Here is an 18368-nt window from a genome sequence, read left to right on the forward strand (position 1 = left end):
GAAATGAGCTCTCAGACTCTGACTTAAAACATAGTACTGGTATGTTTCAGTACTGGATAGACATAGAAAACTCAATTCCTGTCCCAAAAAGCATATGGGTCTATGGGTCAAATTCTGTTGCCCTTATGCATGTTGAGCAGAACCTTAGTCCATGAAAAGCACCATTTATTTTAACAGGACCAATTCCGCATCAAAGTGCTGCCCAGTGTGGTTCAAGCATAGCAGAAACTGGCTCTATGTTTATTTTTAAATTTCTCCTGATTAGGATGTAACACTGGAGAGACTCTTTGTACATTCTCTATTGCTTTAGTGTTTACAATTTCTGACAACTTGAGGTGGGAGAATTAAGGATTCTTGTTTGAAGAAAGGTAAGATCTGAGAATCTGGTTGTCCCCAAGTGATCATTAAGCAACATATGCAAGTAAGAACTCGGCAAGGAGAACTCTACAACAAAGACCTAAGGCTTCCTCATATTCACACAAAGGTCAGTGGGGTTTTGCAGGCCCACACCTCTGGTAAAAAAGATAAAAAGTAACTGGGAAGAGAAGACAATTACAACAAACACTAACACATTGGGTCAGTTGTCACACCCTAGGGGGAAGCTCTAATGTTAGAGGTATGAAGGCCTCTGGGTTTTGTTTCTTCCCATTTTACAGCCTGAAAGTTAGGGTGCTGGTTAGGCAATTTAGTTGACTATGGCTATGTCTAGACTGCAGGCTTCTTTCAGAAAAAGCTATTCCGGAAGAGATCTTCCAAAAAAACTTCTTCCGAAAGAGTGTCTACACAGCAAAAGCATATTGAAAAAGCGATCTGCTTTTTCAAAAGATAGCACCACATTGAATGGTGCTATCTCGCATTTCAGCTGTAATTACTATGGACGGAGTGGCCACCAATGCACCTGTGCCTTTTCCTCTTTTCTCCTCTTTTGAAAGAACTCCCTCTTCCCCGTCCACACGTGCCTTTTTCCAAAAGAGCTCTTTCAGAGAAGGGCTTCTTCCTCGAAGAAGAGGAAGTTACTCACCTTGTGCAGTAACGACGGTTCTTCGAGGTGTTCCTGTGGGTGCTCCACTGTAGGTGATGGGCTCATCCTGGTGCCACAGGTCGGAGATTCTTTAGCCGTGGTTTAGCTGGACCGCACATGCGCGGAGGCATCACGTGCCTTTCGTGCCACTTCTGAGTGTGCGTGCGGTCCGGCTCCCGCCAGTTCCTCCTAATCGGGTAACTCTGAAGGTATGTCTAGACTGCATCCCTCTGTCAGCAGAGAGATGCAGATTAGGCAGGTCAACATTGCAAATGAGACAGGGATTTAAATATCCCGCACCTAATTTGCATAAAAATGGCCACTGTGTTTTGCCGACTCAGCACTCTGTTGGCAAAAAGTGGCAATCTAGAGTGGGATCTGTAGAGAAAGAAAGACTTTTTCGACAGATCTCGTAAACCTCCATGCAGGAGGCATAAGGGACCTGTCGAAAAAGGCTTTCTTTCCATGTGAGGTGTTAGTGAGATCGTCTGCAGTCCCTCGACTATCTCGTCAAACTGGCTGCTTGTTGTTATGTTGAGCAGGTGTTCTGTTAGATTGTGGGCAACGTCTCTGCTGGCGCGGCTTGCCTTGCCTCGTTGCTGGGGTTTGTATTGCCAGAATCTGGGGTTGGTGAACAAAAATTGTCGCTGTCTGTAATAAGGGGTACAGCGCCTTCAGCAATATGGTGGCGTATACATATCCAGTGTTTTAAGTGTCTTCCTAGAGTCCTTTCCTGAGTGGAGGACCTGATTTGTATTGGCTGCGAAGAGACTTTGCCTATCAAATGGCAGATGCTCCACTTTTGCCTGAAGTTCTTTAGGCATGGCCGCCATCTGGAGCCAGGAGGAGCGTCACTGCAACATCTGTGGTGATGCGGTGCGAGCTGCTGCATCTGCAATGTCTAATGACATTTGTAAGGCCATTCTTAAGGCTGTATAGCCCTTCTGCACCACTGATTTTAGTAGTTGGCGGTTATCCTCCAGGATATGCTCCAGGAGTGTTACTAACTTTGAATAATTGTCAAAGCTGTGATTAGACAGGAGGCAGAGTAGTTCTCAGTGTTAGTGTGGAGGATGAGTACACCTTCCTCCCAAAAAGGTCTAAAAGCTTGACATCTTTATCAGAGGGGGTATTCCTGTATTGTGGAGTCTTTGCTCGTTGTTGGGCGGCATCGACAACCAACGAGTTTAGCTGCGGGTGGGTGAATAAAAATTCTATCCCTTTAGGGGTTACAAAATATTTCTTATTGGACCTTTTATGCGTGTCTTGGGAGGAAGCTGGTTACTGCCAAATGTCACCTGCGATCTCGAGGATCAACTCGTCCAAAGGGCCGTCTTAGTTTTCTGTGATGGTTGCAGATTTTTAAGTAGGCGATGTTGCTTCTCCCAGTTGTACTGCTTGAGACTCTGCCACCCTCCTGAAGAGGTTGTGGAGCTGTTTGATATCATCCACCAGAGAAGTGTCTCTGGGGAAGACTGCATTGTCTGGGGACAAGGAAAATTGGTCAGTTGGGGATTCAGGTTGAGATTGCGAATGTTGTGGAAGAGACTCTTGATGCTCGTCAGAATGGTCTACTGGCAAAGGTGCATCTCCTGAGGGAGCTGGTGGTCTGTTAGGTGGATGAGGTGGTGATGGTAGCGTGGCGCTACTATGTAAGCGTCTCTCATGGTAACATGGAGACATCGACCGGGAGTGAGTATAAGAGTAGTGACGTGAATAGTAGCCCCGGTGAAAGTAATATCTATCATGGTAACAACAAGAAGAGGGGTAATACGGAGAATACCTCCTGTCTGATGCACGGGAGAATCTTGTAGGTGATCTAGGGAAGCGAGACCTCCGTCTGGAGTATGCAGGAGAATGAGATGACCTGTGATAGCGCTGAGGCGAGGATGAATATTGTGGAGACCACCTGTGGTAGGAGCTGGGGGGATTCCCGTGGTGAGAGTGAACTGAAAATACTGAGGCTGGTGATGAAGGTTGTGGGGAGAAGGCAGCTGGTTCTGGGCTAAGAGAAGGTGTGATTATCCTCCTAGATTTCTGCAAGGCCTTGTGTGTCCCAGGAGATGATCATGCATGGCTCTGAGGCATTCTTTGTTCCAATGTAGAAACCGTATGTGCCAGAGGCGCCATCTGTAATGGCTTGTCATTAAAGCCCAGTGCCGCTTCCATCGGTGCGGCGGTGTGACGGTGAGTGGCGTGGAAGATGTCGGTGCCGTGTGAGTCGGTGCCGAGGTGGCTGATACCCTCATTGTCAGCAATCTTGTGGCCGGTGCCTGGGGGCCGAAGGACTCAAGGGCGGTGTCCAAGTGATGGGTCTCAGTGCCAAGACCGGTGCCATTGGGCACTCCTTCGGTACCGATCTGCTCGGTGTCGACATCTTTACTTTAGTCGGCGCAGGTGCCAAGTCAGCCCTTGGAGGCATTCCTGATGCCGGTGCCACTTCTCTGTGTATGGACGAACTCGGCTCTGAGACTGTATGGCTCGTCTTATGTTTTTGAGCCTGGCTGCTGGAAGATGAGCCAGATGTACCTGGCTTGTCACCCATGCTTTTTCTATGGGTCGTTGCTAGTCTTTCCGCGGTTTCAGAAGCTCCCAATGGCTCACCCTCAGGGGGCTGAAAAGCCTTGTTAAATAGCAGCATTTTCAGGCACATTTCGCAATCTTGTCTCACGCATGCCAGAAGTTTTGAGCGGTGCTAGCACTTTTGAGGGATGTGGCCCTCACCCAAGCACCAAATACAACTGTCATGGCCATCCGAGGCTGGCATCGCCTCGCGACATGTAGAGCATTTTTTGAATTCGGGGGACACCCTGGCATTTTGGTTAACTCTAAACCAGTGGTCCCCCATGCGGTGCCCGTGGGCGCCATGGCACCCGCTGGGGCATTTATGTGCGCCTGCCAAGCGATCGGGGCCGGCCCTGCCCTGGGCACGTGGCGCATGCGTGGTGCCAGCCCCCAGGTGCATGGCACATGGGCGGAGCATGGGCGGCGCCGATCCCCGGGTGCACGGCGCATGGGGGGCACTGCCCCCGGGGGCCTGGCGCATGCGCGGCCCCACCCCCGGGCACCGGGCAGTAGGGACCACTGCTCTAAACTAACTGCTAAGGCTAACGCTAAGGGTACGTCTAAACTATATGCCTCCATCGACGGAGGCATGTAGATTAGCCAGATCGGCAGAGGGAAATGAAGCCGCGATTAAAATAATCGCGGCTTCATTTAAATTTAAATGGCTGCCCTGCTCTGCCGATCAGCTGTTTGTCGGCAGATCGGGGCAGTCTGGACGCGACGCACCGACAAAGAAGCCTTTCTTGATCGGCCAGGTAAACCTGGTTTCACGAGGCATACCTGTGCTGATCAAGAAAGGCTTCTTTGTTGGCGCGGCGCGTCCAGACTGCCCCGATCTGCCGACAAACAGCTGATCGGCAGAGCGGGACAGCCATTTAAATTTAAATGAAGCCGCGATTATTTTAATCGCGGCTTCATTTCCCTCTGCCGATCTGGCTAATCTACATGCCTCCGTCGACGGAGGCATGTAGTCTAGACACACCCTAAGAGAAGAAAAACTTTTTTTGTAACTATAAGAATATATATGTGTAAAACGATTAACAATGACTAAAGATTAACTTTAAATAACTATTTACAGACTTTTGAAATCTTTTCCTATCAGGTTGAGAGAGAGAGGGGGTTTACTCCTCCTGTGACCGTGAACGGTTAGGAGGAACTGGTGGGAGCCAGACCGCGCGCACACTCAGAAATGGTGTGAAAGGCACATGATGCCTCCATGCATGTGCGGTCTGGCTAAACCACAGCTAAAGAATCTCCAACCTGTGGTGCCAGGACAAGCCAGGACAACCTACAGTGGAGCACCCATGGGGACACTACCAAAAAAGAATGAGGATTACCAATGTTGGAAAAAACCCTCTGTTTTTCTGATTTTCTTTCAGAAGAACACGATTGCAGTGTGGGCATATAAACTCTGTAGTGTAGACAAGCCCATGCATGCAAATTAAGGTCAGGAAGTCAGAGGATTCATACTACAAGAGATCCAGACCAGCTAGAGAGCTCTTCTGTTAGCTCTTAAAAGTGCTTTCTATTAAGAAAAGAAACAGAAGAAGAAACAGCAACTAATTCAATCCTAAAAATATGAATGTGAACTCATGCCCAAGGCTTAGGGTTTTCTGATCTCATTCTTCTATGGTTTCTTCTGGTTTCTAATTTTATTATATTCCCCCTTCCTAAAAAACTAACAAACAAACAAAAACAAAAACCTAAGCTCAAGAAACTAAGCTGTTGAGCATTCCTGAAAACACAGCATCGTAGGAAAGAAACAAGAGTCCATCTTCCTCTCTGAACACTTAAGCAGTCCAGGATTCTGAGAAAGGGACAATTCTCATAGGGATATGATTCTCATATGTACTGACAGTATCTTCAATTTGGGAGGAATACATCATTGTAATGCTGATAGAGCATCAAGTAAGGCTACAGAAGGAAATATCACAGTTTCCTCTGGGCATTGTTTTTACATTCAGTGGACCAGAACTTTGTCATAGTTCTACCTTGCTCTTATTCAATTAATTGATTGGAATATCCCAACTGGTCTGTAGAATGCACAAAGCAATGTAAAAATGTAATGTGGACTAATCACTTACATTTGGAATTTTCAGAAGTGCATCTACCCATACATGCATCCAGGGAAGAAACTATTGCAATTAATTTTTGTTCTTCTCAATATTCTGCTGAGCACTATTTTTAAAAGTACAAAGGAAACTAGAGTGACTTATAACTCCTTGTTAAATTGGGCATAGTTACTTCCGTTTTATATATATACAGGGGCTGCTTTTGCGGAAATCATCTGCTTTTGCGGAAAAACTTGCCAGCTGTCTACACTGGCCGCTTGAAAGATCTCATGTAAGATCGTCAGTGTTCTTGCGGAAATACTGTGCTGCTCCCGTTCGGGCAAAAGCCCTCTTGCGCAAATCATTTGCGCTAGAGGGTCAGTGTAGACAGCACAGTACTGTTTTGCGCAAAAAAGCCCCGATGGCTAAAATGGCGATCGGGGCTTTTTTGTGCAAAAGCGCGTCTAGATTGGCACGGACGCTTTTCCGCAAAAAGTGCTTTTGCAGAAAAGCGTCTGTGCCAATCTAGATGCTCTTTTCCGAAAATGCTTTTAACGGAAAACTTTTCCGTTAAAAGCATTTCCGGAAAATCATGCCAGTGCAGACGTAGCCATATATTTTAAAAATGTTAACATTGATTCACACATGGCAGTTATTGCACGGACATTACATCAGGAGCAGGTAGGATCCACAGACAGTGAAACCTAGTGAAATGGGAGAAAGCCAGTCTTTGGCAGAATGATGTGTGGAGATTGCCTTCTGTGGCAATCTGTGGCAGTACACTCTCCGGTCTTGAACACAAAAAGCAAAAGAATCCTGCTTAAAAGTAGTGTTGGTTTCTAAGCTTTCTACTTGTTCTTTAAGTGGATCGCAGATAGATATGCCGTTTGCTAAATCAGTTCTCTCAAGTTACCAGTTATTTGATAATGTACAGTGGGAGGATTCAGGTTGTTCAGAATGGTTAACTTTGCTGCAGTACAAGTTAGAGATCGTTATCACAACAGGGATTTCAGCTTTTTGTGGCTTCCGCCCAGCCATTCACATAGCTAACATAGAGTACATCTACACTACAGCGTTAATTCGAGTTAACTTAATTCAAAATAGTAAATTCAAATTAAGCTAATTCGAATTAACGCATCTACACAAAAAACCTATTTCAAAATAGCGCGTCCACACTGAGTGGACCCTGAACCGAAGTTAAGGCTGGCCAGAACCAGTGCTGGCAGGGCATCAGGTTAGGACTTAGTGTGTGGGGCTGCTGCCTGAGGTTAACTGAGCTCTGTGCTTAAAGGGACCCTACCCCCACCCCGGACAAACAGTTCTCAGGGTTCCCTGCTTTCTTGTCTACCTCGATGAGGGACAGCAAAGCAGTCCTGTTTTGGAGTGCCCTGAGTGCCCACCCTCGGAACACCACAGCACTCGGCCACATGGAGCCAGAGCTGCCCCTGGGCACACCGGTGCGTCTCGTGGGGTCGTTGCCATCAGCCCGGCTGCACTTGCTGCAGGCTGCCAGGATCCAGGAGGCCCTGTGGGAGAGCGTCCACCCCGAGGAGCCCTCAGAGCCACCCCGGTCCTCCCCACCAGGGGCTCATGCCCCATTCCTCCCTCATGTCCTTCCACTTACCCCTCCCTAGCCCCCCTTCCTGATGTCAAACAAAAGACACGTATGTTCAAAAACAGAAAATGGGTTTATTGAACAAAACTGGGGGGATGAACCTCTGGGGAGACCGGGAAAAGGAGGTGGGAGAGGGGAAGAGAGAGGGTGGGAGAGGGGAGGGGGAAACCTGGGAGGAGGGAGCTGGAAGGGGGAAGCAAGGGGAAGAAGGGGGAGGGGAAGCTCAGGGCCCAGGGTTAGGGGACCAACTTGATTTTCATGCAAACCTGCTCCTGGGTTCGCATGTGGCCTTTGGTGGCTAGGCTGGCAGCTATCCTGCTTTAGACGGCCACATTCCTTCATCGAGTGCGGAGATCATGGATGTTGGGGGCATCGCCCCCAAACCTGAATAAGGTCCAAGATCTCCACCCTGGACCAGGAAGGCGCCCACCTCCTCCAGCCCCTGTCAGGCTCCTGGGAGCTGACAGACTGCTCCTGGGGAGCAGTGAAGGGCTGGCTGCCAGTGGCTTGTTGGCTCATGTTTTGGGGCCACTGATGGCTCTGAGCTGGCAGGCTTGGAGCTGGCACAGGCACTGTGGCCAGGGTCTACCCCTTTAATGGCTCTGGGGTTGGGGGAGAGGAGAGTAAGTTTTCCTGGTTGTGTCCAGAGTGGCCATTGGGGCTCCCTGGGAAGGGCTGGCATTGCCCTACCATTAAGGTAAAATTCTCCTCTCTGTGTGGCTCTCTGCTCACACATTGCTCTCACTTCATTTGTGAAACTTCCCTTGACAGGTTGATATCTGTGGGAGTTCCACACATGGAACACCACTGATCTGAAAGTTCAGCTAGCTTAGATCCTGAAGACAGAAATCATAATAATTATAAATATGAGATATCACACTTACTATAATATACATGAAATAAACATTTCAATTGTTATAAAAATATAGCATAAATTACTTAATGCTCCTATGGAGAGAGAACTAAGATTTAATTCACATGAAGTGACCATTCACGGATGGTAGGTTCCTGTGCAGAATAAGGAAAGGATCATATGTCTTAGAAAGATTAATATCTGGCCAGCGTTCATTTTTACACTTTGCTTTGACACTAAAATGCATATTCTCTAGCAGTTATGTGTGTCTAGATTGTGGCACATACAAGCAGAAACCTTCAGCTAAAGGGAAGAATCCTGGAGTTCTAAGCTCTTGGTTAGGTGCATGCTATGAGAAAACTATTCTGCTCTAGTTATTGTCTAGCATTTCAGTTCAGTGTTGGCAAACTGGTCCCTACATGTCTTTGAGGCATATGGAAATTGATGATGAAAGTGTCTAGTGTAACTAGAAGTATAATTTGATGAAAACTGAAGCAGTGAACTGTGAGAAACTGCTAAATCAGTGTCATCAAACTGTGCTTGGAAAATAATGAAACAGAAATACTATCAGTACATGAGAAATGCAGGGCAAGTGCTGTGCAACCACATAGTAAAGGCTAAAATTAAAAAAGGTGGGAAATATTTGTATTATATCATATTATTATTATTAATTTTGAAACCAACATCTAAAAATATAACAACAAATAACTTTAGATAGACAGTGACATCATGTCTCCTCTAAACTGTTCAGATCTAAAGCTTGGCACAGGCTTTTCGCAAGGAATGTCATGTTTGGTCCTGGCACTGTGGCTGTCTGCGCTCACCATGTGCCCGATAAGAACGCTTTGCAGTGACCAGTGTAAATCCTGGCTATAGCCCAAAGTCTCTGGGGAACAGAAAGTGACCAAAACAGAACATATATTACATGATTTAAAGTAATAATTTACTAAGAGACAAAGAATGTAACCTCAGAAATAAGATAGCACTAACTGTCTAAAATATAGCAGTTCATGATGGAGCTAAGGGACTCTACAAAGACAATTTGAAGATTACAGTGAGGTGATCCTGATATTCTGACATTGAGATTTTTTGTTTGTCTGTTTTTTGTTTTGATTTTTAGTGCTCAACTGTCACTAAACACACTAAAATTACTGATGTTCAAAACAGTCAATGATTCCGTTCAGATTTATCCATGTTTTGAGCAGGCAATATATCTAGGTAGGAGGGTGGAAGCCTGCATATTCAAAGACATGCCAGAAAATTTATACCAAAAGATCAGAGGGAGACAGAGACAGCTGGAAAAATTGGAGCTGGGGCTCTGATTTTCATACCAGTATAACAACTAATGCAAAGGGAATGCAGATGATAGACTGTGGGTTATGTATGTTATTCCTCCAGACATTTAGCAGCATACTCATAGACCTGAACAATAGTGAGGAAGTAATGGGGTGGGAGGAGAAAGCACTAGAATAGGTTAAAATTAATATTGAGTTTGATTAAAACTATGTCAAGATTTTATTTATGTATAAAAAAACTAATGTTAAAGTAATCATTTACAATATTTAGCACTTTCTTCTTTTCATTACAGTTTCAAAGCATTGTACAAATAGTAATTACTAGCCACGATACGAATGTGAGGTGTAGGTAGTCAATATGAATTAAAGTATCAGAGGGGTAGCCGTGTTAGTCTGAATCTGCAAAAGCGGCAAGGAGTCCTGTGGCACCTTATAGATTAACTGAAGTGCTGGAGCATAAGCTTTCATGGGCAAAGACCCACTTCGTCAGATGCATGTAGTCATGCATGTAGTTTTTTTTAGATGAATTAAAGAAGATTTGTAAGTGGTAAAAAATAAATACTACAAGGAAGTTTTATAATGTGCTGTAAAGTTTGGTTTGAGAAATTTCATCACACCGTTTTATATAAAATAACTGTCAATGGACCTGAGTACAACTTGTGTTAATAAACAACTGGAAGATTTCTTCCAAGAAAAGGGTGGAAAGATAGAAGGCTTAGTTAAAAAAAAGGATGAGTGGAATCTTGAGAGGGTTTCCAGCCAATATATATAGACTTCTAAAAGCAAACCAGGCTTGAGTTCCTCGGCATTTGATGTCATCTTTACGTATGTGGAAATCTCAAAACCAAGGTGTGAAAACACTTTTTTTTTCTCTGCCAATTAACTGTTCAGATCAAACTCTGCATGTTGGGAATCTTTCTGTATAATTTTGTTTTTCAGACCTATTGACCCTATAGGCCTTATTTAATAGTATTATTACTGGGAATTCAAAACTCTCATTATTAAGTCTGCCATCCAAAGCAGAAGCAGTCTATAAAAATCAAAATTATTAGGAATTTTACTGAGGTCCTTTGAGTTTGTCTAGGATTTCATGTTGATTTCAGTTTTGCTTTCAGATGCCAGAGGCTGAGAGGAACAGAGCCACTCCATCTCCTTGTAACACCCCAGTAGTCACAAGGAACTGTTCATGGAGATGTCTGTCACTGAACACAGTGGTCTGGAAAGCCTCTCACCTAAAGAGAGGAGAATGAGAATAAAATAGAGAGAGTAGGAAAAATGAGTGAAAAAGGTAAGGAAGGAGATAAAGAGGAAAAAAATAGAGCTGGTCTGCACAGCAATAACTGGATCCAGATTCAGATCACAACTTCCTACAAGTACAGAGGCATTTGGGTTTTGGGGTTCTAGTTTGGGTTCTCCTTACACACAGGCAAAATCAGTAGTGTTTGGAGCCAAATCCAGACCCTTAGTTTGGGGTGGAGATTGGTATACAGGCTCCAACTGCAGCAGGCTATTGAAGAGTGGAAAAGAGATGCTGGATATATCAGTGGCCTGAAGAGCATTCTCTTCACCATTATAATCGAATTGATGACCTTCTAAAGCTTCTCTCTTTCACCATCAGAAGTTGGCCCCTGGTCAAAGAGACAAAGACATACACTCCTAGATTTTTCCTAATTTGACGTTGTAACTTTTTTTCTAAAGAGATACTGTGGGTGAGGTAATATCTTTTTTGGGCCAACTTCTGATGGTGAAAGAGGCTGATGTCAGTGCAGAGCCAGCAGGGCCAAAAATTTTTTATATATCGAGAAAGATTATGCTTAGCCAGGTGCTGTATAAGCAATCAGAGCTGCATGGAAGGACCCCTCACCCAAAAGGTTCTAATGACTTAGGATATGTCTACACTGCCACCCTGATTCGAACTAGGGTGGCTAATGTAGGCATTCAAACTTGCAAATGAAGCCAGGGATTTAAATATCCTGGGCTTTATCTGCATGTTCCCATCCGGCTGCCATTTTTAAATCCCCCTTAGTTCAAACGAACTGCCTGCGGCTACACGCAGAAGTTTAAAGTTAATCCGAACAAAGTCCTTAGTTCGGATTAATTTTAAACTGCCGCGTGTAGCTGTGGGCAGTACGTTCGAACTAAGGAGGATTTAAAAATGGCAGCCAGATGGGAACATGCAAATAAAGCCCAGGATATTTAAATCCTGGGCTTCATTTGCAACTCCGGTTGCCTGATTTACCTACGTAGCTCGAATTAACGAGCTAGCGTAGGCATACCCTCAGATTCAACTGCAGCCTTAGAGCTACTGACAGAGAAGAACCAACACCACAGCTCCACCACTCCTGTTTAGCACTAATTCTTCTGCACTTTTTAGTAATTTGAGTTCACAACTTTATTTTTGCATGTGGCTCACAAGAAAAAGTTTCAGAGGGTTAGCCGAGTTAGTCTGTACAGGATAAACTTAAAAAGCAACAAATGGTCTGGTAGCACTTTAAAGACTAACAAAGCATGTAGATGGTATCATGAGCTTTCGTGGGCACAGCCGGTCATCTGAAGAAGTGGGCTGTGTTCACGAAAGCTCGTGATACCATCTACATGCTTTGTTAGTCTTTAAAGTGCTACCAGACTATTTGTTGTTTTACAAGAAAAAGTGTCACTCATGAGAGCATAAGTATAGTCTGAGAGCATAACACAGAGCTCCTGAGGAAATAAGTTCTGACCTATCCAGTACAAGGAATGACTACAATGCTAACATCTGGAATTATACCCCGCCTTATTTATGTCAACATTCCAGCCCATCATATTTAAAAAAAAATGTTTATTCATTTATTATTGGCAGTCCCTGAGAGCAACCAAATGGGATGGCAAGGATTTGCCAGCTGTGTTATTCTATCTTGTTTGTCAGAATTGTCACGTTTTTTAGAAAGAAATGAGAAAAGGAGCCCGAATAATCTCAAAAATTACAAGATACCTGGTGAAAAGTATAAGATACACATAATGCTGGTTAGATTAATAGGTCTTTTGCTTTAAACTTAGGATGTTCACATGGTGTTGATATCTGGAGTTCTCCAAACACATAGGACACTACTAAGCTCTAGCAAAAATAAAACTTTTTCCAGTTGATTTCAATAGGACTGAAACCCTGCTATGCCAAGGATGAATTTGATCCATACTCTGTACTTTAGGAGCATCATTTGCATGAAGTGACACTGGTTTTGCCAAGATAAGCAGATCAAACCTGGATTTCTCTCTTTATTCCAAACTCCACAGACTTCAAATGCAATTTGAATGTGCGAAGAATGCACGATCAGTTTCCCATAACTGAATGAATACGATAGGAATCAAAGGCCTGATAGTATGCCCACTGAATCAGCAAGAATTTAACATAGACTTAAACAGATGTAGGACTGAGCCTTAGGTTTACAAATCTAGACCTATTATATTCCTTGGGCTGGGTGGATTTTCATTTACAATAAGGTCCCGTTCCACTAAAAGGAACATAAATGTAATTTGCTCTCAGCTTAGGGCTCTTTACACTGCCAAAGTGTTGTACAAGAGCAATCAGGCCCTTTGTACGTTAATTATTGAGTTACCTGGACTGTAATATTCTGTACAAATGCTCTTTTAAAAAAATCATTGATTCTATATTAAATGTTCACATGTGTGTGTTGAGGACACACTGCACAAAACACCCTTATGACTTATCCTCCCACTTTTGGAAATAGTGCTGCTCCAGGAATTTTTGAGAGTCACTTTCACATACCCTTTTGGATGCCCAATTCTGGTTCTCTTATATTAAAGGAAAGAGGATGGGGTTCTTGGTAGATGGCCTCCTTGAACATCTCATCTTTTTTGTATGGATAACAAGACAATAAGGGCATGTTTACACTAGGACATTATTTTGAAATAACCCTGGAAATAATAATTTCGAAATAGCATGTCCACGCTATGGGGAAGCCTCAAAATTAGTCCAAGGCAGGCTCCATCAATGTTGACGCACTATCTCAACTTAGAGCCCAGGAAACACTGGGGAGTAATTACTCTGAATGACTCTGGGGAGTCGTTATTTTGAAATAGCGTCACCAGAGCATCTACACTACTGCTATTTTGAAATAACTCTTTGTAAATTAGCATTATTCCTCGTGCAAAGCAGGAGTTATTATTTCAAAATAACCAGCCCGTTATTTTGAAATAATGGGCTTGGTCTGTGAATGCTCTGCTTGTTGTTATGAAATAAGGGGAGTTATTTTGAAATAACTTCCTAGTGTAGACCAGGGCTAGCATAGAAATCATCTCAAACATATTATATTAACAAGGCCTTCACCTTTCAATAACCTTTTATCAGCATTCTTAATATTGTCTCCCATAGTATTTATTTGTTATACATGTGCAACCCTTGCTACAATTTAAATAACCTCACTAAAAATTAATATTAGAACATTTTATATTGCGTTTTACTTGTCAGAAATCATCAGAAACTATATTTCAAGAAAACTGAAGGCAATAGATGTAGTTTGCCCAGTAGATTAATACTGAGCCATGAACTTTCATCCTCTGCAGCAAGATTTCCATCCAACTGACATAGAACTGACAGGCAGTAACACTCACAACCAGGGGGATCCAATTTAGAGGGAGTTCAAATGGTTTCAAGCTACTCATAGGTCACGGAGGTAAAGTATGCATAAGAGAGCTGGCTTTAATCAGAAGGTTTTCAGCAATGTCATGCCAGAATGATGGACCACATTTAAAATGGCCTGGGTGTTAGACTTGAGAATTAAACCAAATATATTTAAATATTATGAATATTCTCTAAGCATTTGCACAGACATTTCCACAGGCTCTTAAAATGTACTTTTGAGGACAATGGAGCAAGACCCAGAATTCAGCCCTGGAACAAGTAAGTGCAATTCTCAATGAAATCAACGAGGATTGTCACTGGTCATGCCAGTTTGGCCCGAGATCTGTAACTACATGGAAGCTGTTTTAGCAGATGGAAACAAACAGAAATGAAACACATAAAAAATCCTACATCCCTGGTGGGTGACAATTTAAATAACAAACAGCAGCAGCAGAGCAGACTCAAAACTTTTCTCTGACATGGAACATGCATGCTTAGGAAAATTGGGAGAGATGGCTAACAGCACATTCATAAAGGAGAGAGAAAGAAGATTTTAGAATTAGCCTTTGCTAATACAGTTATCAAATACTGATCTAATTCTGAAATAGCTAAATGGAATCTCAATTTAGCAATTTAAACTAAACAAGAGGTTCTTGGGTAAAAATGTGAAGACTGTTTCAATGAAAGACAAATGCTATGTCTAGACTGCAGAGTTAAATCAGAAAAAGATACGCAATTTGCATAGAGCAAATTGCGTATCTTTTTCTGATTTACTATCAAAAGAGCTTTTCTGAAATTTGACATGTCTACACGGTGCCAAATTTTGGAAAAAGTGCTCTTTTGACACATCCTTTTGAGGTTTACAGGGATGGTGAAAAAGCACATCTGCTTTTTTGAAAAAAAATTCGGAAAAGTGGACGTGTTCCTTGGACGCAGCATTGCTTTTCTGGGATACCTCTGTATCAGAGGCATCAAGGAGGGGGGAGTGAAAATAGTCAAGAGGATTAACCAATAAGCCCAGGCTTATCAGTTAATCATTTAAACATCTACACGTTAGCATCCCTACTCTCAACCAGACCAGGTTTAAGTTCCACACAGGAGAGAGGGATGAATCAAGATAGGTTGCCCACCTGAGATCTGCTACATCTGCAACAAAGGTTACTGACAGATATGGGGTAGCAAAGGGTACTCCTTACATAACAGATGTTGAGTCTCTCCACACAGGCCAGTGAAGTGAGGACCAAAGGCAGAATCATGACTGAGTCCAGGTGGTGTCTGTTTGGGCAGTAGACTGATGCTAGCCACACAGAAAGAAGTCTGAGGCATAGCCTTGCATGGTGCACCATGTAGATACATGCTGCCATGTGATCCAATAGCTTGAGACTGACCCATTAGTGGTCAGACTGTGACCTTGGAAATAGATCATTAGTGGTCAGACTTTGACCTTGGAAATCAGGCCCAACATAGCTTGGAAACAAACATCCAGTAGGGAAGCTTTGGCCTATGTTGAATGAACTCTATTCTTTGAACCAGGATCAGGACTGACTTTTGCTTGTGTATGAATATCCCAATATCTGGATGGTGGCCCATATTGGGCATATGTTACGCCAACCTGAGCCTGCTACCAGCCTTTCATCAACCAGTCCTCAAGATACAGGTAGACTTGCATGCCTTGATGTCTGAGGAAGGCTGCCACCACTGTCGTATACTGCATGAAGAACCAGAGGGCTTCTGATAGATTGAAAAGATGAGCAGTGAATTGATAGTGGTGTTGCTCTGTTATGGAGGAATCTTCTGTGACCGCAAAAGACAGAGATGTGGAAATAGGCACCCTTTAAGTCAAGGGAAGCTTACCAGTATCCTGGATCAAGGGACAGGGGCCAGAATTATGGAGGCCAGAGAGACCATAAAGAATCTCAGTTGCCTGAGATGTTTCTTAAGGTGACAGGTGGACTGAAAGCCACCATTGGCCTTTGGAATGAGGAAATATCAGGAGTAAAGCCCCTTCCCTCTCAAGCCACCACCCAACTGTCCCCACAGGACTGGATTTGCGCCTCCTGGATGAGGAGCTGCTCGTGAGAAGAGTCCCTGAAAAGGAATGGGGGAGGGGACTGGCAGGTAGGGAGGGATGAAAGTTGAAGGCTATAGCCAGCTGTTACTGCACTCAGTACCCAATGGTATCTATAATCAAGCTAAGACAAAGGATGACAGGCTGTCCAAAACCAACAGAGGCATCACTTCTAGTCTGACAGCAAGGGTTTATCTACTTAAAGATACATAGGTGTGACTGTGCAAGCTGCAGTCCTTCTCTGTGATTGCAATGCAGACATTCCCTCAGTCATACTGATCTCCAGAGAAAGATCATAGAATTGATAGCAAAACATCCTAGTGAAACATTGGACTCTAAATATTTCAGTGCTTGAAAATCCTGAGAACATTGAGCCTTTTAGTGTCCTAGGAAGCATCGCTTTAATGCTTGGCATTGTTTTCTTCTCATGTTGGACCTGGACCTATAGTCAAGACGTGCATTGTCTCATTCAAGATTATTTTTCAGTATTTAAAGAGTTATCTTCCATTTCTAGCTCTAGTTCCCTATCCAGGGAAAATGACTAACTTGCTACATGACTGCTTCCTCACTGTTAGACTGCATAGCTCTTCCCACCCTCCTCTAGACAGGAGTCTCAGCTTTGCAGGATAAATAATCAAGTTAACCTTGTTCTACCACCTAGCTCCTCAAAATCAGATTTAAATACATTTTCTTCTTTCATCCCAGGTTGCAAGGTCAATAAAGCATATATTCTTATGTTCTGGGGAAACAAAAAATCTTTTTTACTTTTCTTAGGCTTCAATGCCAGTTTAGAATAAAATAGGTCTATAAAGAGTTATGACAGTGGGCATATTTCCCAGTTGCTCCAAATCTTTCATATCATCCTATTAGCCCCTGATTATTATTTTTTATCCTAATGTAATTCTGAAGACTCTTTTTTTGTCTATGTTTCCATTTCTATAAGTATGTTCAGGGCTTCCAGCCAAAAGGATGGATTGGTGAGTAAGGCACAGGGCCTGTGTGAGGCTCACCAATGCTAGAACCTGGGGCTGATGAACCCTGAGAAACTGCCGCAGTTGACATCTCTGGCAAAGCAGCAATCTGTGTGGTCACCCACAGAAGGCTTGATTGGCAGTGCTCCTGGAGCACTTCTTAAGGCAGGAGGGGCATCAGGAAATTGTCTGTCTGTATAATTACATGGATTCCCCCACCTTATGCATAAGTGAGTTCCTTTGCCTTGTTTGGGTTTCTGGCTCTGACCCTCGGCTCTGGTTCCTGGTTCCAAATCCCATCTTGGATGTAGTTCCTGGCTTCTGATTCTGGCTCTGACCCTTTGCTCTGGCCCTACCAACTAGACCTAACTCTAGGCTACACCCACTAGGCCTGACAGCCTATGCCCTGGTTGTGACACTGTACAGTAGTTGATCTGGGGTCTGTTTCTAACAAACTAATTTAAAGCAAATTTACAATTTAATTGGTGTGTGTGTGGCCTTCCTCCTCTTCCATACCTGCAGGAGACCCTAAACAATGCAGCTGTTTGCTTAACATATTGTAATAGCATATGATATTCAGAGGGGAATATTTTCCTTAATTACAGGGCAATATACTTTCCTTCATAACCTAGAATAGTGATAGAAATGTAGCCGTGTTAGTCTGGTGTAGCTGAAACAACCTAGTTGAGTCTTCCATGACTTTCAGTTTTCATTTCTTCAGCTCCTTGAAATGTAAGGTGGCAGAATCAATTTTTAAGCTCATTGCTGGAAGTTTCTCTCTTCTCCACCCAGTATCATCTTCTAAGTTTTTGGAAGACCTCAGCATCCATTCCTATTGAGAAGCTGGCCATGGATCACCATTAAATTCTAGTCTCTAGCCAGACAGAATAACCCCTACAGCAACTCCATTATTAAAGTACTGTTTAAGGGTATGTCTACACTACAGCGCTAGTTCGAACTAACTTAGTTCGAATTAGTTAATTCGAACTAAGCTAATTCGAACTAGCGCATCTAGAACTAAAATCTAGTTCGAATTAGCGTTTTGCTAATGTGAACTAGCACGTCCACACTGATTGGACACAGGGGGGGCATTTAAGGGCAGCTGAAACAGGTTCTGGAAGGGCATCAGGTCAGCAGTTGCTTTGTGTGGCTGCTGTCTGAGGCTATCTGAGGCTCGAGCTTAAAGGGACCCCCCTGGACAGCCGGTTCTCAGCTTTTCCTGCTTGCTTGCCAACCTCGCCGAGGGACAGCAAAGCGTTGGTCTCTGTGCCCGTCTGTGTCTGTGCTTCCCTTCGGGGGGGCCGCCGCAGG

The 18368-nt window shown here is 43.7% G+C and overlaps 1 pseudogene; it reads left to right on the top strand.

Annotated features, from left to right (window-relative positions):
* Window positions 1-1843: 1843 nt before the first annotated feature.
* Window positions 1844-18368, top strand: part of LOC102451550 (importin subunit beta-1 pseudogene) — a 42786-nt pseudogene continuing 26261 nt past the window's right edge.

This window comes from Pelodiscus sinensis, chromosome 5 (assembly GCF_052426305.1).
Source record: "Pelodiscus sinensis isolate ZL-2025 chromosome 5, ASM5242630v1, whole genome shotgun sequence".
Classification (NCBI taxonomy): domain Eukaryota; kingdom Metazoa; phylum Chordata; order Testudines; family Trionychidae; genus Pelodiscus; species Pelodiscus sinensis.